General features: G+C 48.3%; 1 long non-coding RNA gene across 1 annotated transcript in view; it reads right to left on the bottom strand.

Moving 5' to 3' along the window:
• The window catches only part of LOC129385401 (uncharacterized), a 66,862-nt gene that overhangs the window by 26,050 nt on the left and 16,807 nt on the right, over nt 1–24,005 (bottom strand). Inside the window, exon 2 of the long non-coding RNA XR_011889899.1 lies at nt 4,236–4,306. This is a non-coding gene — a long non-coding RNA (uncharacterized lncRNA). The remainder of the gene's footprint in view (nt 1–4,235; nt 4,307–24,005) is intronic.

Here is a 24,005-nt window from a genome sequence, read left to right as displayed (position 1 = left end):
TAGAGATCGCAGACGTGTCTTTATATTCGAAGTAGTTGAAGGAATTCTTAATGAGTGCCCCATTGTTTACCGCAAAACTACGGCGTACCATCCTCCAACTAATGGTCTTACCGAACGCTTCAACCATCAACTATCGTCAATCACAATGACAAACTTTCCTCGGGCTTCACCGTTGCATCTAAACCATCGATACCCCCTTTGGGTCTTGTCAGCCCCACAGTCCATCTCAGTGTACCAGGAATCGGGAAAAAAGTCTGAGCTGACGACGCCTGTGATGAAACAACTGTCTCTGCTTCTTCTGCACGAGAGGTACGCAGACATTGTACATATTTATAATCAAAGTTCCAGAAACATCCAGTGCTCGTCCGGTGCTGTGGTTGTCCCAGCAAGAGCTATTACCATCAGCTCTAGGACTGACCACCCAACGACATCGAGATCTGCGGAACAAGCTGCTTTTCGCGCTGCGCTTTGTTTCGTCAATCGGGAACCACCTCGACAATGGTCAATCTTCAGTGACTCAAAGGCAGCCCTACCACCTGTGCTATCAGCTCTGCGTCGCGGGCCATTCGAACAGCTCGTATTAAAAATTAGATGTCTACTCCATACACCACATGAGAAAGGACACAACGTGACGTTTCAGTGGCTGCCAAGTCACTGCGGCGTCATAGGAAATGAATACGCCGATAATACCCCTCGGGCAGCTCTTGCAGACACACACGAAGAGGCCACACCGCTTTTACGGTCCGACGCAGCCAGCAGACTTCGAGTGCTTGCACTGGAGATCACGCTCTCTCTATGGTGGACACCAAGCAGCCATACAAACCGGTGGAATCGTCAATACGACCTGCCCGCTTTGATGCATCTCTGTATGCCAACTGGACTCCGCCGAAGAGAGGCCACTCGGTTTTATCGCGCATGGTTAGGAATGGCTTTACGAAATCTTACTCATTCCGCTTTGGAATGGCCGACAATGCTATCTGCAATGTCTGTCTTTGCGAGGAGACTCTAGAACACATTCTGTGCGACTGTCCTGAATATAATGTTCAGAGACAGTCCCTCGCATCCGTTCTAGCGCACCTTGACAATAGGCCATTGTCAGTTGCAACTATTTTCACATACCGCCGGGAGAAGGCATCGCAGGTGAAGGCCACGAAAGGGCTACTTCGGTTTTGAAAGAGACGGGCTTGGACAAGCAGCTGTGACAGTGCTGTCACGTACTGCGCAAGACTGACGGACTGTAACTGATGATGTGTGTGCTGTGTTATGTGCTCTCTCTCTCCTCTCCATCTTTCATCCCCCCATCCCGCTCCCAAGTGTAGGGTAGCAAAGTGGTTGAGCTTAACTGGTTAACCTCCTTGCCTTTCCTTCTCCACTTTTTCCTTCCTTCCTTCAACCGTACGCTCGCCAACATGCTTGCAATGTACTTCGCCTCCGACCACGTACATTGCAACGTCATTCTGCCCTTCGGAACATATGCGTAAAATACCGCTTCCCAGAGCTTCACCGGCTTTTCACCCTTTTTCTTACTGTACGGTAGGCACTTGTCGCACATCATCGACAGAATTCTACCATACCTACCGGGTGCCTCTGAATGCGCGCCCATTTATGCCACAGCAAGACATGCTGACAAGACTACGGAAGGCAAGCATTATTTCTTTCAAATAATCAATCCTCTTAAAAGAAAAGGTATGCTAGTACACTGTATTAAAGGTATAAATCCAGTTAAACATACTATAGGAAGTTTTTTGAAGCAGACATTATATTTTTATTAGTGTAACTTACTTCAAAAAGTGCGCTTTGTTCTCTCTTGCCATGCTCTTCTCAGCTACTGTAATTTTGATACACATCTGTGAAATTGTGCTTGTTTTTTTTGTCTTGGTTTTTTGCGATGGCTGTCATGGCTATGAAGGATAGTGTTGAACATGTTGACCGGTAACTTAATCGCTGTGCTCTGTATTTATGTTGCAGACATTATGTTACGTATGTAAATATTTTTACCAATTATCTGCTGCGATGACTTCATATTCCAGCAATGACTAGGCCCTTTAATTATTGCCCACTCTCTGAACCTATGACGTCTGTCTGACTGAACTTTGTTGTGTTTTGTCTGTGCATATTGTGCAAGGCGACCTGGGCCCTTGTCAGGTGCTCTGTCGCTTTTAGCCTCAGCCCCCTATTAAACTGTGTCTGAGGAAACAATAAATAAAGGAAGAATAGTGCCGCTATCTCGCACGGCCCTTTACCTCCAATGACCAAGAATGCCAGAAGAGCCCTCGCGGTGGCATAACCTCTGCACCCACCTTTCTTCCTGGATTGCTGGCGTGGCTTTCCGTTATTTTCGCTGCACTTGGGCTCCCTTCAATACTACTGAATAAGTGTGAAGGGCCATACCGTGCTGTCGACCGCGCATTCCCCGTTAACTACCTAATTGAACCCTTTCAACCATCTTCGGACATGCACCGTTGTAGACGAGACATTGTTAACGTCGAATGCCTGAAGACGAACAATGATCCACCTATAGTGAGGAGTTGTTAGGTCGCCGGACGGCTACCTTTCCGTTCCCAGGGGTAATTGTAGCGAAGACGGACGCTAGAGCGGACGGACGCTAGAGCGCTCTTGCACAGGAGTCGCCGCTCGTGCTGGGAGTCCGTGCACTGCTCTAAAGGCCGGGCCCAAACGCCGGTGACTAATAAACGCCTTTTTAATATATATATATATACCATTTTATCACACTTATCAATTTTTGTACTTTCCCACTTCTATTGTTAAGGTGTTGTGAGGCCCTCCTCAGTGGCATATGTTGCCCATTGTGCCTTGAGGGGAAGGTGCGATGCATAGTTCCTTTCTTTAAGTTTAAGAGATTTTTCACAACTATGCTCAGACAAGTAGTGAATAAAGTTTGAGTATCGCGCCTATCACCGCTACACACCATCCGCTAATTGCGCGATGGGGCGTAGGGGCACGCAGATCACCGGTTCTTCGAGTCAGGCCACATCTTTTTCTCTGAGTGTACAAGCTGAATAAGGCGTAAGTTGTAAGTCGCCATTAGTACGGAAAGGACACGGGTGTTCCTCTGGAGAAGGAGTGTTTACCGTATCGTCGGCGCAGTATCTGTTTGCATCGTCCACAACGTCCCGCCGGGAGACGGCACACACTAAGGCAACTTTAATGCTTAAAGGTGTTTCCTCGTGTCTACGATTTATCCGCGTACACCCACAGAAAAGAGTGTTCAAAATAACTAATACACCCATTTGAAAGGGTAATTTTTTGGGAATTGCGCATTTTCTGCCAATGTGTCTTTTTCGAATATGCAGATTAAGTTTTATTTTTACAGCGATGTCGTTTATGCTATCAGCACTCAAGTCTTTCGGACGACGGCTGACGTAATATGGAAGTGTTTTCCGAGAACTTCATAAAAAAAACGAAGCGAGAAACCGTCACGCTAACTAGCAAGCTAGCTCCTGTGTTTGTCACGTCTTCCTTTCGTCCTTGCCTTTTCACGCGCTATAAGCATCAGGCTCCTCAGCGCTTCAGTTTTTCGATAAGTCACCTACGTGAAACAAGTCAAGCGAAGCTAGCAGTAAGATCCGAAAAAGCAGGAAAGACAGAAGAAGGCAAATGTGTTGCTTCTTGAGACTTTACGGCCAAGGTGTGCGCCTCCACAATAACGGCTTTGGTTATATTGGTACAAGATTGCCCCATTAGTCGCTGCGAATGCTGGTGCCAACCAAAGTTACATGAGACAGCGCGTAATTTGCAGTGCGTATTATTTTGGCAATCCCGGTACTGCACAAGAACAGACAAGCGCCTCAACTGACTGACTGACGCACTTTAATTACCTGACAATTGGCAGCAGCTCTAAAAATCAACTCCGAGCAAAAACAACATAAATGACGCACACTCTAATCTGTAACACTTCATCTGATCTGCGTTTACTACACTTACGCTTCTGTAGTGATTGCCCTGGCGACACTCATCTAATAAGTCACTCGTGATCGTCTTACTTCTTCATAATGTATTGAAATTTTCAATTAAAAACGTATAAATATGTTTTCTTGTTTAAATTTTCTTATATGAAAATTTGAAACTTGCTGTCTTAATAAATATTTGCTGGCAAATGCCATTTGCTTTAGTATAGCTAAATATTTTTGTTGAACCGTATACTCATGCAGGATGCTAGGTCGTCGCATTGTATTAATAATGTTCGCCAATAAAACTATACCATAAAATCTTACCAGTGTGCTCAGTGACGTTAATTCTGAATAGTATTGGCCAGTCTGGAATTCCTACGAATATGATAAAGCCCCTGAAAAGAAAGAGAAAGTATTTACTTTACGCCAAAATTAGCCATACTTCTCAAATACTCGACAATATCCAAGTATTTACAGTATTATTTCTAAAGACTAGACATGCCCGCAAGCAATCTTGTTTCCAGTAAGATTGCCCTTTACCCGCCGTGGCTGCTCAGGGGTTATGGTGTTGGGCTGCTGAGCACGCGGTCGCGGGATCGAATCCCGGCCACGGCGGCCGCATTTCGATGGGGGCGAAATGCGAGAACACCCGTGTGCTTAGATTTAAGTGCACGTTAAAGAACCCCAGGTGGTCGAAATTTCCGGAGTCCCCCACTACGGCGTGCCTCATAATGACAAACTGGTTTTGGCACGTAAAACACCATATTTTAAAATATTGCCCTTTGTGGCAATGGGGCTGTACCAAACTACTTATAATGGTAATTCATGGCTTTTAGTATGCGTACGTACTTCTATTTATTTAGCATAATTCCACACTAAATGTAAACCTATAAAAATAGCATTTGGAAGACGTGGCTGGCCGATATCCGTTAGATTTATTTTGTGAAACTTAATTTGAAGAGATCATGCAGTGTGCACAGCAGCGGTCGTATGTTGCTACGATGACCTATTAGAACTATTCATAGGCAATACCGACTGTCACACGTTTCATTTATACACTGAACAAATGCCAGCAAGATGGGGACTGAAGATGATTCGCGCTAGCTATTATTACTGAACCACAATATCCAATAACCACAATTTACTGATGTGGCCCAGAAAGATATAGCGTCCGACGCTTGCAAACTAAGTACGCAGTTACCGCACAAGCCGCTCCGCTAGACTAGATTCACTTCATAAATTTGTTCGCACTACGCAAGGAATGCGTATGACTTGAGATACGACATCAACTGTGTACTCTAGCAAAATTTTATTTACTATCCTGATAACAAGCAAATATAGGAGAGAAAGCAAGAACAGTTGTTTTACAGTGCTGAGAGACAGCGAATAAGGAGTTATGACTGGTCGCGCTTGCAGTCATAAACCTTCTGAAATGGATATTCCTCTTATCGTGTTTGATGTCATTGACCGTGACCTTAAGAGAAGCACTATGCAAATATGAACGTAATATTTAAGTGAAGCTACCTGTATACATATCACATAAGCGAATCGTCGCGCTCCGTCTCACATGGTAAACAGATACCTTAAACAGTTTTCACCATGTATACCGGGTGCTCCAAGCACTTCATGATTCCGTTGTGAAACTACGGAGTTCTTCCAGAAGACAATATTTATTTAAAGCTTTACTTGAATTATCAGTTGAGAACAGATTGCCGCAGCAGTTCACTAAGACATTTCTTTCATAAAACCATTTCTTGTTGCAGTAATAAACCAGACACGTCTTCCACTTGCTTTCTCGCTAGTTAGTGTACTCAGAGCACTTCTCATCATCGGGACATCAATGAGAAACTCTTCTTTGAAAAGAACGGAAAATTTAAATTTAGCGGGTTCTTCTATACTACACAAATACTACACACATGATCGCCTAAGAATCGAACACTTCGCGGTAGCAAAGGCATCATAAACTTCGGGTTTACCGCATAGCAATTCTCGCAACAACACTTGCTGCCTACATAAGAAACAACTGAAATTATGAATGCCAGTGAATTGCTACGTTTCTTTATATATAATGTCTTTCGATTCGTCATACTTCATTCACTGGATATGCGCTACTGTGACGCGCTGTTTTCTGATAATTTCGCAGAATGGTTATGTGTCAGCCTACGTTAGGCAGGGGTCTGGAAACCTTGAATTTTATTTGAGTGCACCTCACGTCCCAATACCTTCCTCGACAAGAATCAAATAAGCTTTTCGAGCTAGTGCCGCCGAGAGGAACAAGGTACGGGTGACTTAACCTTGCGCTTTTGTTTCACTATCTTTGCTACTTTGAAAATAAAATTCGTTGCAATTTAGAGGTGAAATTGAGAGCAATGCTTATACAATACGGCCAAGCATAGATATACACACGCATTGCTATATATATATATATATATATATATATATATATATATATATATATATAGTACGTGTGTGTGTGTGTAAAAATTTACATGAATATATCAAGGAAGAGGAAGAAAGAAAACTCAGGGGTCATTTTTATTAATCATACGAAGCCAACAAACAATGTCACCAAGGGCGGCATAGGAGAAATTTCTTTGTTGAATGAAATAGACAATATGTAAATGGAAATGAAAGTAGATGGAAAGATGTCCACCCCATTTCACCCTGCGGAAGTCAATGTAAAATGAAGCTTGTGCAAACGTTAGAGAAGCACCCCTGATGTTAGAAGACGTTACACAAGCACTACCACCGCAATCCACGAACGTCACACGCGCACGCACGTGTGCGGAAGTGTTGCATGCGTCCTCATTCTTCGAGGCTGTCCGCCTATTGCAAGTGCTTTATCAATCTAAATTCCTGTGCAAAAGTATGCTGCGCCAGGAAATATGCAAAGTACGGCTGCCACATGCACTGCTGACATGGTAGCTTCTGATTGTAATTCAAATACACGAGAAAATATAATTCTGTTGTTTGCAAAAAGTTTATTTCAACTTAAGATGTACGAATACTAGGAGTCACAATGACGGCACAGTTCGATCATAGGATAATACAAATTACGGAATATTGTATACACGGCACGTTTACTAAGAGACTCCGCATTGCCTCACTAACATATAACCACATATGCCTAAGGGAACGCACAATTACACACAAACGAATTGCCACAATATATAAAATGGTGTTGAACATATACAACGTATACACAGTGGCTATGTACAGTGATGATTTGAAATAGGCACTTTGCATAATTTCGCAGTGATTCTATAAGATGTCTGTAGCGACCGTATGTCACCGCATGGTTCCCGCCCGACTGAGGCTCCACCACAGCCACTCGGCAAACATGATTTTACTGTGGAATAACCAGTCGACTTACCATTATCAACCTTTCAAAACGTGTATTTTTTCCTCCGCTAAACCAAGCTCTTAAGAATCGATGACCCAGGTCATTTATGTTTTTTTAACACTGCCATAGATGACACGGCTCCTACTCTTGCAGACAAAAAAGACCTTACGATTACGCCTCCTGCCATCACCGCAGGGCTACGGCTTCACAACTTTTGGCACAGGAACACTCGAGCTTTGTTTATGCAAGTGGCGATTCGTTTTCAATTCCGGTGCTTCACTTCACAGACAGCAAGGTGTCTGCGCGTCGTTGCCGCGCTACTCACCGACATCACCGAAGCCATAGACGAGTCGCTAACAGGTACGACTTCGGCCACAGCATACGACGGCTTGATAAGCACTGTACTGCAGCGCCTCGAGCCAACAGAGCAGGCTCCAACAGCTCCTCTCCGAGGAACAAGGCGACCGACGGTCATCACAAATCGTGCATCTGCTGCATCAGTTGCTGCGTGGCCACAATACAAACGAGAGGCATCTTCCAATTTTGTGCCCACTGTTCTTGCGGCGCCTTCCCCAGTCCGCACGCATGTTGCTGGTGGGTTCCAAGAATACGAGTCTCGATCAGCTAGCTGCACTCGCTGGCGGCATATACGATAGCTCACCCACGGCACAGCTACCTATTGCCGCTGTGAGAGTCTCAAAGCCCGGAGTCCGACTGTCACGCCTGGAGGAAACAGTCGACCGTCTAACATTACACTTGAGAAGCTGATGACGGGTGCAAATGTTAGCAACCAAATTTGGCTCAACCATTCGCCTTCACAGTCTCGTAGCGCAGCAGAAGACTCGCCGTGGCAGTTCTAGTATCACCGTCGTTTTCGCGAACAAGCAAGTTGCTGCACCCAGCCCCGTTCGTGGACGGGAAACGCACCGGTCAGCCGCTAACTGCGGCATGCGACGACGCCTCTCGGGCAAGCCGCCTATTCTTCGTATTCTTCGACCCTGTAACTGGCTCCCGTCTTGTCCTCGACACCGGAGCCAAGGTGTCTGGCGTACCCGCCACGGCCGCAGATCGCCAAAGCGGCAAGTCCACGCCCACGCTCCACGCAATGAACAGTACTGCCATCGCATCGTATAGGTTCCGGTCAATAACGCTAGACATCGGACTTCGGTGCTTGCACAGATAGGTGTTTGTGATCGCCGACATCAACGTTGTCATACTGGGAAAAGACTTCCTCAGCCATTACAACCTAGATGTTAGGGTTTGGTATCGGCTCCTAAAGGATAAGGCAACATCCCTGAATGTACTTGGCCTGCAGTCCAACCGCACCTTATCTTGCATCCGTACGGCTCGGTTGGTCTCTACGTAGGACACCATACTTGCTGCATACTCACCACCAACGAAGCCCCAAACCTATGCGTTATCTGTGAGACACATGGTGACGCATCATGTCACCACAGCCGGTCCAGCTTTAGCCGCGCGGCCACGGATGCTCGCTGGACGGAGGATGGAAGTCCCCGGCCGTGAGATCAGACACCTGCTTCAACTAGGCATTATTCGTCATTCCTCCAGCATTTCATCTGGTGTTCATCTCATTCGAAGCTGCGCAGTGGCGACACCGAGTGGTGATAACCGAGTTTTTAATGCCATCATTACTCCGGATCAATATCCTTTTCCCCACATACATGAATTCGGCTCTCGTCAAGCAGGAACCAGAATATATTGCAAGGTCGATTTGATGAGTGCGTAACACCAAATTCCTGTAGAGCCTAGCGACACTCCGAAGACAGCACTCACTACTCCATTTGGCCTATTTTAGTTCCGTATGCATAACAATTCTAAGAATGTGGTGCCAACTTTTCAAATGTTCATAGATGAGATTACGGGCGGACTCTAGTTCATTTTCGTCTACCTTGAAATTTTCGTTGCAAGTCGCACAGACGCAGAACACAAAGAGCACCTTCGTCTTCTATTTCAGGAACTGGATGAACACGGCCTGGTCCTAAAGCCCAAGAAATGCGTTTTCAGGGTGGAAGCCTGGATTTTCTCGGCCATCGCATTTCACCCCAAGATTCAAACCAATGGTATCATGCGTGCGCGCAATCAAGTACTTCCCCTCTCAGAGCTCATTCGAAAATTTGCGCGAGTGTCTGGGGCTCATAAATTTTCACAGGCGCTCCATACCAACCTGTGCCCAAGTTATTAAGCGACTTATCGACCTGCTGCATCGTGACTCCAAAAACCGCCTACATTCCGAAGACTGGCCCTCGGAGCACAAACACTCCTCCCAGGAAGCCAAAACGTGGTTGGCGACTGTAGTGTTGCTTTTTCATCCGTTATTAGATGCGTCAGCTCGCCTTATAAGAATGCTTCGACCACGGTAGTTGGTGCAGTACTCTAGCAGCACGATACATACACTGGAGGCCAGTGGGCTTCTTCTCAAAGAGCCTCAAACCCACAGTAGCTCACCGCAGCACCTTCTCGATGTAGATGTTGGCCATCTATTGCGCTGTCAAAAACTTCCGCTTTTTTTTCAAGACAGTAGCTTTTACATGCTGACTGACCACAAGTCGTTAACCTTCGTTTTCAAGAACAATGGTTCCTCCTACTGAGAACGTAAGTTTCGGCAAGTTCCCTCTATACCCGAATTTCCTACTGACATCCGCCATGTCTCTGGAACCGAAAACCAGGCAGCTGACGCAATATCCTGGATCGGCGCTGTAGCTGCTGATCCAATTGATTTCCAAGCTCTAGCCTACGCCCAGCAAAACGACCACTAGTTGCGCCAATGGCGGGAAGAACGCTCGCCGCTACAGTTGGCGGAGGTGCCACTTTCCTGCATAACAACATTAGTCACGTGCGACACATAGCAGGCAGCTCCTCGCTCGTTGGTGCCCCAGCAGCTTTGGCAGCCAATATCTGATTCACTGCACGGGCTAAGCTATCTCGGCATCAGAGTGACAAAGATGTTTACCACAGGCTGCGTTGTCTGGCGAGGATAATGTCAAGTGGCAGTGACGTATAACAACACAGAATCAATGCTGTGAAAGAGGAAACTAACTTTTATTGGGAAAACGAACGCCTGCGAAAATATGCTACGCTCAAAAACCGGCGACACCGGCGAACACAGTCGGCAATAGCCAAAATATGATCAGCGGGTCAAGCGCGTCGGCTTTTCATCAGTCGTCGAATGTTCCGGAGTAATCGCTGGGACCCCCATGTCTTCCACACAGTTCTACACCATTCCCGTTGCGCATACATGCAATCAGGTTACGCAAGGTGCGGTCACAGACAGCGGATGGAACAATCGATAACATTCCAGAAACTTCTTATACATGCAGGCGCGTCCTGCGCTGTGCGATAACATTTGATAGGCGGCGAAACCTGATCACTCGATAAAGATAAACATGTACACGTGTCAATACCCACCTCTTCAAACGCATCGACCCGAGGCTGCAAACAAACGAAAGTAGTAAACAAGAGCACCCGTAGCAAAGAAAAATATTAAGGAAGTTCGTCAGTGTGCGAAAAAGGGCTTAAGACGCACCACGTGGACCACATCAGATTAAATTAAAAATTATGGGGTTTTACGTGCCAAAACCACTTTCTGATTATGAGGCACGCCGTAGTGGAGGACTCCGGAAATTTCGACCACCTGGGGTTCTTTAACGTGCACCTAAATCTAAGTACACGGGTGTTTTCGCATTTCGCCCCCATCGAAATGCGGCCGCCGTGGCCGGGATTCGATCCCGCGACCTCGTGCTCAGCAGCCTAACACCATAGCCACTGAGCGACCACGGCGGGTCCACATCAGATCGTGTGCGGCGCCGATGTTAATGCTAAAGACCGTCTCGCACGACCTCATAGTCCAGTTCGCGAACACATCGGATGATCTTGTAGGGTCGCAATAGTTTCTCACTGAGTCGTCGTCGACGTATTAGGGTCCAAACCGGAACACGGTCACCAGGCTGGTACTGGACGTGGCGTCGTCGGAGGCTGTAGTGTCGGCTGTCGGTACGCTGCTAGTTCTCGATCCGTAAGCGGGCGAGCTGTCGGGCTTCTTCGGCGCACTGGAGATAGGTAGCGACGTCAAGATTCTCGTCGTCTGTAACGTGCGGCAGCACGGCGTCGAGAGTCGTCGTCGGGTTCCTGCCTGAAACCAGCTTGAACGGTGTGATCTGTATTGTTCTTCGCACCGCCGTGTTATAAGCAAAGCATACGTACATACGTGTGTGCTTGACATCGACGTACGTTGATAGCATGTCGGCGAAGGTCTTGTTCAGGCGCTCCTTGAGACAATTCGTCTGCGGGAAGTAGGCAGTTGTCCTCATGTGGCTTGTCTGGCTGTATTGCAGAATGGCTTGGGTGAGCTCTGCTGTAAAGGCCGTTCCTCTGTCGTTAATGAGGACTCCTGGGGCACCCTGCCGCAGCGGGATGTTCTCGACGAAAAATTTCGCCAATTCGGCTGCGCTGCCTTTCGGTGCAGCTTTAGTTTCAGCGAAGCGCGTGAGATAGTCCGTCGCCACGACGATCCATTTATTTCCGGATGTTGATGTCGGAAACTGTCCCAACAAATTCATCCCGATGGTCGGCAAAGAGGTTCGATCGGCTGTAGTAATCCTGCTGGCCTTCTCGGTGGTGTCTTGCATCGCTGACATTCTCGCCATGTCTTGACATAACGGGCGACGTCGGCGGTCAGACGCGGAGAGCAATACCTTTCCTGTATTCTCGACAGCGTCCGGGAGAACCCGAGTTGCCCAGCAGTTGGATCGTCATGTTGGGCGTGCAGTGCTTCTGGATGCAGCGCTGACGGAACAACAAGAATTTAGTTGGCACGGACTGGTGAGAAGTTCTTCACGAGCAGTTTGTTTTGTAGCGTGAACAAAGACAATCCTCGCTCAAATGCCCTAGGGACAACGTTGGTGTTCCCTTCCAAATACTCAACGAGGCCTTTTAGCTCCAGGTCTGCTCGTTCCTGTTTAGTGAAGTCTTCCGCGCTTAGTATTCCAAGGAAGGCGTCGTCGTCCTCGTCGTCTTGCGGCAGGAGATCGATGGGGTCGCGTGATAGGCAGCCGGTGACAGAGTGTTTTCGTCCGGGCTTGTAGATTATCGTGACGTCATATTCTTGCAGTGTGAGGCTCCACCGTGCCAGCCACCCTGAAGGGTCCTTTAAGTTAGCTAGCCAACACAACACATGATGGTCGCTGACGACTTTGAATGGCCTGACATATAGGGAGTGGAGGAATTTTGCTGCAGCCCAAATGGTGGCGAGGCATTCCTTTTCAGTCGTAGAACAATTGCCTTCCGCTTTTGACAGTGACCGGCTAGCATATCACCCGTTCAAGTCCGTCTTTCCTCTGGACTAGGACGGCACCAAGGCCTAGGCTACAGGCGTCAGTGTGGATTTCGCTATCGACGTCCTCGTCTAAGTTTGCAAGTACGGGTGGCGCCTGCATGCGCCGTTTGAGTGATTGAAATGCGTCGGCCTGCGGCGTTTCCCACTTCAGCCCGACATCGTATTTGGTTAGATGTGTTAGTGGCTCCGCCATGCGTGAAAATACCTTTACGAAGGGCCTATAGTAGTAGGCACACCTGCCAAAGTATCTACGCACTGTATTCTTGTCGATGGGCTGCGGGAATGTTGGGGTGGCAGCTGTCTTCGGCGGGTCCGGATGGACTCCAGATTTCCTGATGACGTGGCCTATGAACAGAAGCTCATCTTGAGCGAAGTGGCACTTTGCCGGCTTCAGAGTGAGCCATGATGACTTGATGGCCTCTAATAGCGTTGCAAGCCGCCTAAGGTGATCATCGAAATTTCCGGCGCAGACAACGACGTCTACCAAGTAAACAAGACACGACTGTCACTTCAATCGTGCCAACGCCGTATCCACGACGCGCTGAAACGTTGCAGGCGCAGAACACAGTCCGAATGGAATGACCTCGAACTAGTAGAGGTCGTCTGGCGGGATGAAGGCGGTCTTTTAGCGATCAATCTCGTCGACTCCTGTTTGCCAGTAGCCACACTTCAGGTCCATCGATGAGAAGTATTTAGCACTGCAGAGCGGATCCAAAGCGTCGTCTATCCGTGGAAGAGGATATACATCCTTCTTCGTTATCTTGTGAAGTCGGCGATAATCGACGCAGAAACGTAGGGTTCCGTCTTTTTTCTTCTTCAAGACTACAGAAGATGCCCACTGGCTTTTCGACGACTGGATGATGTCGCAGCGCAGCATTTCGTCGACGTGTTTCCTAATAGCCTCAAGTTCTCACGTCGAAACTGGGTAAGGGCTCTGGCGGAGTGGTCGAGCGCACTCTTCAGTTATTATGCGATGCTTTGCGACGGGTGTTTCTTGAATCTTCGATGAGATCAAAAACACACTTTGTATCGTCGGAGAATACTTCTGATCTGCTGCTGCTTACTCACTGGGAGTTTTGGATTTATGTCGAAGTCTGGATCGGGAACTATGGTCTTCAGCGTAGATGCGGCAGAATTTGAGAGGACAAACGCATTGCTGGTTTCAACAATTTCCTCGATGTACTCCATTGTCGTGCCTTTTTGACGTGCTTGAACTCCACGCTGAAGTTTGTCCGCAACACCTTCGTTTTTTTCTCCGCGCAGTCCAGCGATCCCTCTTGCGACACAAATTTCACGGTCCAGTAGTATACGTTGGCCACCCTCCATAGGCGCCTTCTACGTCAGCTTGCGTTTCGGTTCCGATGGAAATAATAATGCTGGAGCGCATTGGGATGCTCACTTGATATTCGAGCACACTCAAGGCGCGGTGACTACGAGAGCTCTCCGACGGTAACGCTTTATCTTCAGCAGCGTTATCGATGTCGACTCCGGGTTGATGACTGCGCCGTGTTGGTTCAGGAAGTCCATACCGAGAATGACGTCTCGTGAACAATGTTGGAGGATAACGAAGGTGGCAGGGTAAGTGCGGTCATGAACGGTAATTATTGCCGTGCAGATTTCAGTCGGCGTAATGAGGTGTCCTCCAGCGGTCTGAATTTGGGGGCCTTCCCATGCAGTCTTAACTTTCTTTAACTGGGTGGCGATGTGTCCTCTCATGGCGGAGTAATCAGCCCCTGTGTCCACTAAGGCGGTGACTGCATGGCCGTCGAGAAGCACACCGAGGTTGGTGTTTTTTGTCTTTCGCCACAGTTAGGTCTTGGCATCGGATTACGGCTGCATTGCGTTGACCTGTGGCTGGTACGTGGCGTCGTCAGGTCGTCTTTCGACGGCGTATTGTTTGCTTCTAGACTTCGTCGGGACGGCGGCGTGTCGTTGTTATGTCGTCGAGTTAGTCTTTTCAGTGTCCTCGTCGGCGTCGGAAGATCTTCGTCAGTTCGACGAACAGCAACCGCACCTCCATCGGTTGCAGCTTTTAGTTTTCCGGATATGTACTCGCAGAGCGGCCCCGGGCTGGGCCAGTGTATGGACGGCGCTGCGGCGACAGGTAGCGGTATGGTGATGGCGAACGGGATGGTCTATCCATTGAGCTCCATTGAGTAACGTTGAGGTAGTCGGCGATATCGCGAGGGCATTCGCCTTGCTCCAGGCGCGGAGCGTTCACGGCGAACCTTCGTAGTCCCGTTTCGCGGTATGGGCATCGGTGTCAGATATGCCCGGCTTCTCCGCAGTGATAGCAAAGCGGACAGTGTTCGGGGGCGCGCCAAACGTCAGTCTTCGTTGGAATGCTGCGTGGGGTGGGATGGTGGTGGATGATTTAACTTTGTCGTCACTGGGTCCTGCCTTTGGCGCTTAGGGGGAGCGTGACGGCGTGCTACAGCGGCGTATGTCATCGCTTGTGGATGAGGCTGCGGTTATTCAGGGGCTACTCCGTGTAGCTGTTGGACCTCCTCACGCACGACGTCGGCAATTGAAGCCATTTGAGGCTGCGATGAAGGGAGCAGCCTTTGTAGCTCCTGCCGCACGACCGCTCGGATAGTCTCGCGCATGTCGTTGATGGCCAGTGACTCAACTTCGTCGAAGTTTTTCGAGTTTGTGTTGCGGTTGAATTGTCGGTACAGCATTGTCAGTGTCTTCTCGATGCTGGTGCCCTTGCGAAGAAACTCGTCGATGGTCTTCTGTGGGCTTCTAACCATTCCGGCGAAAAGTTTCTCCTCTACACCACGCATCAGTAGGCGGACTTTCTTCTCAGACATTTCCGGGTCGGCGTGGCGGAATTTTCGTTTGGTAGCTGCACTCGGGTTTCCAATAGAACCTCGGCTGTTTATTTCCGGACGATGCTTGTGAAGGTCCGTAAGAAGTTACTTTGGAACGGCGCTCACGTTGTAAGGGTCGACTACCGGTTCTCGAACCGCGTTCTGACGGCATCTTCCAAGGAACAGTACACGTGGCGCAGCTTGTCCACAGAGGTCCAGTTGTTGAAGACCGACATTGTTTCGAAAGTCTCCAGCCAGGTTTCTGGATCCTCCGACGTAGCTCCACGGAAGGTAGGGGGCTCTCTGAATTTTTGAAGTACGATGGGTGACACTGGGGCTGCCATTGTGGTTGTCTTGGCCACAATCTTCTTGGTCTTCTCAGGTAGAAGTCCGTGCTCCGGGGACAGCTGTTGTAGACGGTGGCTTGCTCGATGGTCCGGGACTACGCTGGTGTTCTCTTTGCGGTGCGGGCTTGGCTCACGGCTTGTCGGGGTCATCCGGTACATGAACAAAAAGCGCCTCCATCAGATTCCACGTGATAGTGACGTATAAAGAACATAGTTGCAATACTGTGAACGACGAAAGTAACGTTTATTGGACGAACCGGTGCCCACAAAAACAGGCAATGCTCAAACACGGCGACAGCGGCGAACACAGTTGGCGACCGTCAAAATCTGATCAGCTGCTCAAGGGCGTCGGCTTTGATACGTCAGTGGTCGAATGTTACAGAGTAATTGCTGGGACCTGCGTGTCTTCCACAAAGTTCTACACCATTTGCGTCATGCACACATGCAATCAGATTACACAAGGTTCGGTGACAGAAAGCGGATGGAACCATCGGTAACATTCCAGAAGCTTCCTATACATGCAGGCGCTTCCTGCGCTGCGCGTTAAGCTTTGTTAGGCGGTGAAACGTAGTCACCTGATAAAGATAAACATGTACACATGTCAATATCAACCAAGGGGTTCCAAGCTGGGCAAGAAGCTGTCGAGCCAGTCAAGCCGTGAATAAGACTCGGCACAGGCGTGCAGCAGTACAGCCGTTTAGGCCACCGGAGAGCTGTTTCAATCCTTTGCATTTAAATTGGTGTGGCCTCCTCCGTCCTTCCGGGGTTTCAGGTACCTCCTCACGTGAGCCGACCGGTACTCAATGTGGCCTGAGGCCACGCGCCTACAAGATATCATGGCCTAAACGGTGGCGAAACCAGTTGTTCCTACGTAGTGGTCGCGGTACGGTTGTCCTTTCCGTATAGCTACTGGCTGAGGCCGACATTTGCCAAGCTCTCTTTTTCTGCACTTGCGAGACTGCTCAGCGCGCGCCTTCATAAAACCACCAGCTTACCACCCATCACTAAGCTTTGCCCCACTTCTGGGAAATCCACTTACCTCGCCTTGCCTTCACGTGGGGGTCATTGCCCCCTGCCTTTCATTCGAAGTGGGGTGGCTGCCCTTTTAGTGCACCACCACAAGGACACGGCAAACCTGCTTTTATTTTGGAATAAAGCCACTCGACTCTCTATTCTTAACCCGTAAAAATGTGTAATACTTGTCTCCGCTAAACCAAGCTCCTGGCCAACATGTATATATACAAAGTTATCATGCATACGAGAGCACGCACAATCAGGGATGCCTGCATTCTGTGTACATTTAGTGCATTCTTTTGATGGCATTGGCACAAGAACAAGGCTGGTAGAAAATTAAGCCATGAGCGTTTATTAGCCGCCGACAGGTAACGGCATCACTCTCGAAGGGACTCATCTTCCCAAAATGAAGAACAACTCCTCTGACAGAAACGACAGTAGCTCAGAATAAAACGTCTCCGGTTGTGGCAACAAAGTGTAACTACAATGTACCGGAACAACTGGCTCGCACCGTTTGTGACATGCAAAAAAGACTCCCCAGCAATAAATGTCGAGCGAAGTGTGCACCTGAGCAACGAGCAGATGTGATAAAGCAGTTAACTGCAAGGCCACAAAAACCAAATGCAGGCCATCCAAAGTATCCTAGCAGCGACCGAATGCAGCAGCGCTTGCTTGTTGGAATCTTTAAGAGGGTAATTTGGACACAGCGAAGTTGGACCATGCGCCACCGCTCTACACTGTAACGCATTAGGAGATGGCCAGACAGAAAGGACGTGTTTAGTTCACCACACGATATATTATTTGAACGTGTGCGGTGCACAGGGGCAACCAGAGCAACCAGAGCAGGTTGACATTGTATCCATAACATGGTTTTAGGGGATGTCAATATCAGAACACACCTGTTGTGCGTGGCGATAAAGTGCCATGGTCGTAAATTGCAGTTGCGTTTAACTCCTGTGGCCCCAGATTTAAGCGTACGCCAGGTAACAGGTGGCCGATCTTTTGCCAAGCGAATAGCAGCCGAGATTACACGCGGGACACTCATCACGCTGCAACACGCGCAACAGAAATCGTTGAGCGAGCAGGTGGCAGTGAACAGACAGGTATGGGAATGCGAACTCACTGCGAGAGTGTGGTTGCCCAAGCGCCGCACGGCAGACGAGCTCTGTACTGCCCAGCCACAAGGAGAAGCCAAGAACGGACTGCAGTGACGTAACAGAGTGTGATGGTTGCTGTAGAAGGTGACAAACGTACCACCCAGTACCGCAAGGTACAGACTGTGCTACGAACCTTCTTCCTGACAGAGCCAAGTTATACCATTGAACATGCCGACTCATCCATCTTATATCTACAAAAACAAAAGCCACACAGAGACTGATATGCCCTCATAAGTCTAATGAAAGTCTAGAATATGGATAGAATCGCTCTTTTGAATAAGGAAAGGGGGCTCAGCCGTATTTGTGCGGAAAAACGAAAAAATAATGATATGTTGAAAAAGTTTGCGGTGCACCTGAAATATTTCCCTACCGAGTGAAAAGTCGAAGCCTACGGGAGAAGCCATCCTCGTTCTTGAGATACAATGATTGGCAAAATCAGTCATCTGCACAACACCACTACCAGAAAGGGGGGGCCGCGCACGTGTCTCTTAGTATTGAGTGCAGAAATGGCTCAAGGCTGAGCAGAAAGAGTACTGCGGATAGAGGGTGTCTTTGACAATTACCACGAGTAATTCGAAATGGCGTACTTTCACGACCATGAAGAAACAATGTACTTCGAATATTCGAACAGGCATTCCTAATAAGTGCGAAAAAGTTTGATTCAGAGAGAGAGAAGCCATCATGAAATGCAAGGAGGTTAACAAGGATGAGCCCTACGGTGGCCAGCCTGATGAACGATGTGCTGAGTTGGTCAGCGTGTACTCGTTATTTACCGCGTAATGAACTAACGACTATGTATTTCTCTGCAAGGGACCAAGTATGCATGATAGTGTGATATTAAGGAAGACATTAGGGTTCCCAAGCGTCGAGTGAGAATAGCTGTGAAGGTTTTGTTGACAACAATGAGAAGCGTGATTGGTCTCCATTCCTGTGGGCGATCTCATGTAGAATCGCACTTAGGTATCAGCACAATATGACCACCGCAAAAGCTAATCGGAAATTAAAAGTTCTCAAAGCAGCGGCTGATAATAGACATGAAGATGGCGCCACTATATTCCTAGAAGGTTACATAAAACTCAATGGGCAACCTGTCTGGCCCTGCGGCCGTGCCATGCTTCGTGAAAGATAATGCCTCCTTCACCTCATCAGCTGACAGTTGTGCACAAAGATGGAAAGCCGACTTAGGTGGAACCTGAGACAGCTCAATAAGCATTGTACGAGATCCTTGACTACCATGATTAATTTGCGTAGATGTACGCGCCAAGTCTTCAAAATACGTTAAACAGACTGAATAGTCACGCACGGGAAGCGACATTACAGGAAGTGCTATTGTGGCCACAGAGCCGACAGTATTCGACTGTCTAAAAAGCCAGTTGCTTGCAAAGCGTGTAACTTAAGGTGTGCATATGGATTATGTCTGCATCGCCAAGGAGCAGCTGAAAGGACGGGGTGGAGATGAGGCGTTGAAAACATCTCCGTACCTCACGCTGCCATAACCGTATCAGGTGAGCCACTTGACTCACCCGAAGCGCAATACGAAGGTTCGTGCCGGTATACGCTTGAAATACGAAATCTGAGGACATGTCATTCACGTTAACAATGTAGGTACCACTGTACCTTAAGCACATCCGACAACAATGGGTCAGATCTAGAAAGAGAGGCGTGCAAGGCTCTTTACAAAAAATAGTGCAAGCGCACGTCATGTAAAATGCGTATGTCGAGGCACCAAGGTTTTTTTTGATGAGGAAGGAGAGCAAACTTCAAGCATAACCAGTCTATGATCAGAAATACAAAAGGACATGGAGGCAATGATGTCACATCAAATTTTGAGACATACTCAGTGAAATCGCTTGGCACATAGGCACTATCTAACTTACTAGATGACGCACCGCGTGCGGATGTCCAGACAAAAGACGCTTCATTAATGAATCGATATGGATCAAGACACGAAAAGTGCTGGGCTGGGCAAGCCAACTCGCACGGATTCCTGTCAGGTCAACCCCGGCCCTAACTTGAACATCGGCTCACGTGTTTAAAGCACATTTAATATCACCAGCAAGCGCCATGCGACGACCGTCTATAAAATACACCTTCAAGTTACGAAAAAAATAATAATTAGACTTAGTCGCCTGCGATCCTCCGTAGACGCACAAAATTCGCAACCTAATTGAAGATTTAGTACAGGTAAATACCAATATCAGCCCTGTCCGATCATTGGTGAAATACGAGGACGATGGCAACTACACATGCGGCACGACGCGGGAAGAAATAAACCATGAGGGTTGATGGCGGAAGAAAAAAATAAGAAAAGCATGAGGAAGACATGAGCGAACGGGCAGCTGCATCCAGGAGGGCCGATCGAACGAGGGCCGAGCGACGTTCGTGGAAGGAGTACCGAGAGGGCGACCCGGGCGTACTGCTGGGTAGCTTCGCGACGGGGCGCGAGCTACCAAACCAAGGTCCTGACCGTGTTATGTGCCTGGCCGGGTCCTGAGATCTTGCAGTTCCTGTGCGCTCGGGAGTTTGGTGCTCTCGCAGTTCCGGCGTCGGAATCTTGAACCCCTAGCCAAGCGACTGTCACCGCGTGGCCATCACCGCCTACCCAAGCCACCTCCGGCGCACCTGGCGTGTCAACGAAAGTTCCTACCACACGTGAGCGACCACCACTAAGAGGGCCGCATACCGCCGTATTGGTCGAGTGACTGAAACTCCGTAGTATGCCGCGTCGTAAGACTATATGCTAGGAGATAATCTGTGTTGGAGTATCTTACATGTTTATGTGTAAGAGAATGGTGTGAAATATATGTCCCCCTGTGCAACCCGTCCCATTGCCGCCTTCGAGTCTTTTCTCGCCGCACCGCATGTCAACAAACGTGACGGTCCACGTGATTACTTGATCTGGCGTCCGAGACAGGACTAAACTCTCGTACCACCTTTGAAATTATCACATTGGTAACGTGGGGTGGTTGAGGATGGATGCCGAAAAATTAATAGGTCGCAGTAAAGAGTTGCGACTCACAGGCAAGGCACTCCAGCAGTGGATGGATGATGAGCGTAGCAGAGAAAGAGAACGCCGTTCACAAGAGCGCGAGGCTGCCAAAGAGGACCATGCACGAGAGTTAAGAGCGGCAACTGGAGAACGCCAGTTGTTGGAACTACAGCTGCGCGTGCAAGAATTGCAACAGACAAGTCAAGCAGCCGCAGCCAACTAACGTGATTGGAAAGCGAATAATCAAGTTTTCGAAGCCCGCACAAATTAATTACAGCGTTCAATGAAACTCGGCGTGAGCTCGACGCATATATTCAATGGTTTGAGCGAGTGGCCAGAGACCAAGGATGGCCTAGTGACAAGTGGGCTCCGTTTGCGAGTTGGTGCTTAACGGGGAAGTCTCACTGTCGATGGGCGCATGTTCGCTGAGGACGCGGCTGATTTGGCTAAGCTTAAGGTAACATTGCCCCAGAGGTTTCGATTTACAGAAGAGGTCTATCAAATCAAGTTTCGAGAGGCTAAGCCCGACAATGGCGAAACAGGTCGGCAATTTGCAGGTAGGTTGCTTGGGTATTTTGATCACTGGCAAGAGTTGAGAAACAGATTGTTTGAGAAACAGACAGACAACCTTGAGAAACAAGGTTGTCTCCGAACAATTCTTGCGGCGAAGTGACCAGAAGCTTGCTATCTGTCTTAAGGAGCAAGGTTGCTACGGTCTTGACAGTTTGTCAGAAACAGCGGATCATTATCTCGAAGCGCAAGGCCTGACAAATCTGGCTAGAGGTCGAGAAGAAAAGGTCTATGAGAAGAGTGCGACGCAAGCTAATGAACCATAAAGCTGTCAAGCGAAGCCCCATTGCTTCATAATGACACGTGAACTCGTTTATTTCTTACGGGTGAGCGCTTTTGCCGTCTAAGAAATGTTATCGCTCAGCGCAGGACGCGTCTACATGTATCGCCAGTTTCTAAAATGTTATCGATGCTTCTATCTGCTGTCTGTTGTCGCCGAACCTTGTGTAGTCTGACTGCATGCATGCGGGACGCGAATGGCGTAGAAAGGCACGCGGGTCCCAGCAATTACTCTAGAATATTCGACGACTGATCTGTAAAAGTCGACGCGCTTTATTCGCTGATCAGATTTTCGACGATCGCTGATCATGTTCGCCGTTTTAGTTGAGCATTGATTTAGCCTGTTTTCCTGGGCACAGGTTCGCCCAATAAGTTAGTTTCGGGAATCACAGTTTTCTTGCTGTGTCTCCAACCGTGACTACCAGGTGACAATATGCAACAAACGAAGACACAAGCCGTCAGAGTGCTGGTTTAGGACTAGCGGATCTAACACTGCGACCGGTTGGAAAGGGAAGCACGGGCATGGATCGGAAGGCCTTACAAATTCCAAAGTTCCGCAACGATGCTTTGTGTTCTCCTTCTGAACCTGGCCAACCACCCGAAGAACATAGGCGGCAAGAACAGCGCACACATGCTCTAAATACTGAAAACCGCAGTTCTGAAAATATTAGTTCAGGTGCGCAAAGCATCGTTGCGCCAAAACTACGAACAGAAGGAATGCCGACCGCAAAAAGGGCTTCTAGAAGGACACCGTGTCACTGTATTGAGATATAACGGTTGCGACACTGTCGTAGTAAAACGCTCTCTTGGGCCAGCCAACAAGTTTACTGGGGAAACGTGTACTGTCTATTTATTAGATAGTTACGCGCAATACCTTTCTGAAGCTGAAGTCCAAGTTGACTGTCCGTTCTTTAAAAGCACTCTGCGTGTCATATGCATGCAGCGTCCACTGTATGATGTTCTGGGCAAAGTCAAGGGTACTTGCCCCTCTCTCAAGTTGCCTGGAGGCACAGGTGTGAAGATGGAGCCTACCGCACTATATTGCCAAGAAAGTACTGAGGGTGGGCCGCACGAGAAGCAGAAAAAGCCTTCCCAGTTCTAGATACAGCAATAGTTGCTGCGTCACATTCCCTTGCAAAAAGGCTGCCATTAGCCCTTGTAAAACCGCTAGACGTCACTCCCGATGCATTGGCAAAGTTGCAAGAGGATGATCGAAGTCTCAGTGCGTGGATGTCGGCAAGAACAAAACTACGCGATCTGCCACTGTCACATTTATACTACTGAATGATATCCGTTCCGGTGTTATAAATCTGCGACAAAAAAAGAAATCGAGCTGCTTGTTGTTCCAAGAGATATTTGGTGTTCCGTCCTGAAGATAGCACATGAAAGGATGCTCTCTGGTCATCAAGGGACAAAGAAAACGGCCGACAGGGTCTCAGAAGAATTCTACTGGTCTGGCGTCCAAGCAGATGTGACCCGGTTCATGAAATCATGCGATATTTGTCAGAAGACCGTCCCAAAACACCTGGTAGAACGTGTACTTCTTGTAAACATGCCGATAATCAATACTACGTTACTGGGAGTCGCTATTGATATTATCGGACCTCTCTTCCCTACTTCCGCTAATGGTAACCGATTTGGTCTTACCACCGTAGACTTCGCAACACGTTACCCAGACGCAGTTGCCTTACCAAGCACTGACACGGAAAAGATTGCCGAGACATTGCTGGCGATGTTGTCGTGCGTTGGAATCCCACGGGAAATAGTTACCGACCGAGGTACACAATTCACCACACAGCTCATGAAATAGCTCAGCCCGCTGCTCTCCTTTAAACGATTACCCACTACTCCACACCATTCAATGGCGAATGGCTTAGTGTGAGGTTTTAACGGAACCTTGAAACAAATGATTCGGCGAATGTGTCAAGAAAGCCCGAAAAACTGGGATCGATACTTGTCATTACTGATTTCCGCGTACAGAGAAGTCCCACAGACCAGATTGGGCTTCTCACCTTTTGATCACCTTTATGGCCATTTCGTACGAGGACCGATGACCATCCTAATGAAGCTTTGGCCAAGGAAACATTTGGACGAAGAGACCAAAACGACGCACGGCTACGTAGTAGAGCTGCAAAAATGGCTGCAGCAGACATGTCAACTAGCCCGAGAAGAGCTTCGTTAAAACCGAAAACTACACAAAAACAATAATATGATCGAAAGGCAAAGGCA

The sequence above is a fragment of the Dermacentor andersoni genome, chromosome 8 (assembly GCF_023375885.2).
Source record: "Dermacentor andersoni chromosome 8, qqDerAnde1_hic_scaffold, whole genome shotgun sequence".
Lineage (NCBI taxonomy): Eukaryota > Metazoa > Arthropoda > Arachnida > Ixodida > Ixodidae > Dermacentor > Dermacentor andersoni.
This window is presented reverse-complemented; position numbering and strand designations above follow the sequence as displayed.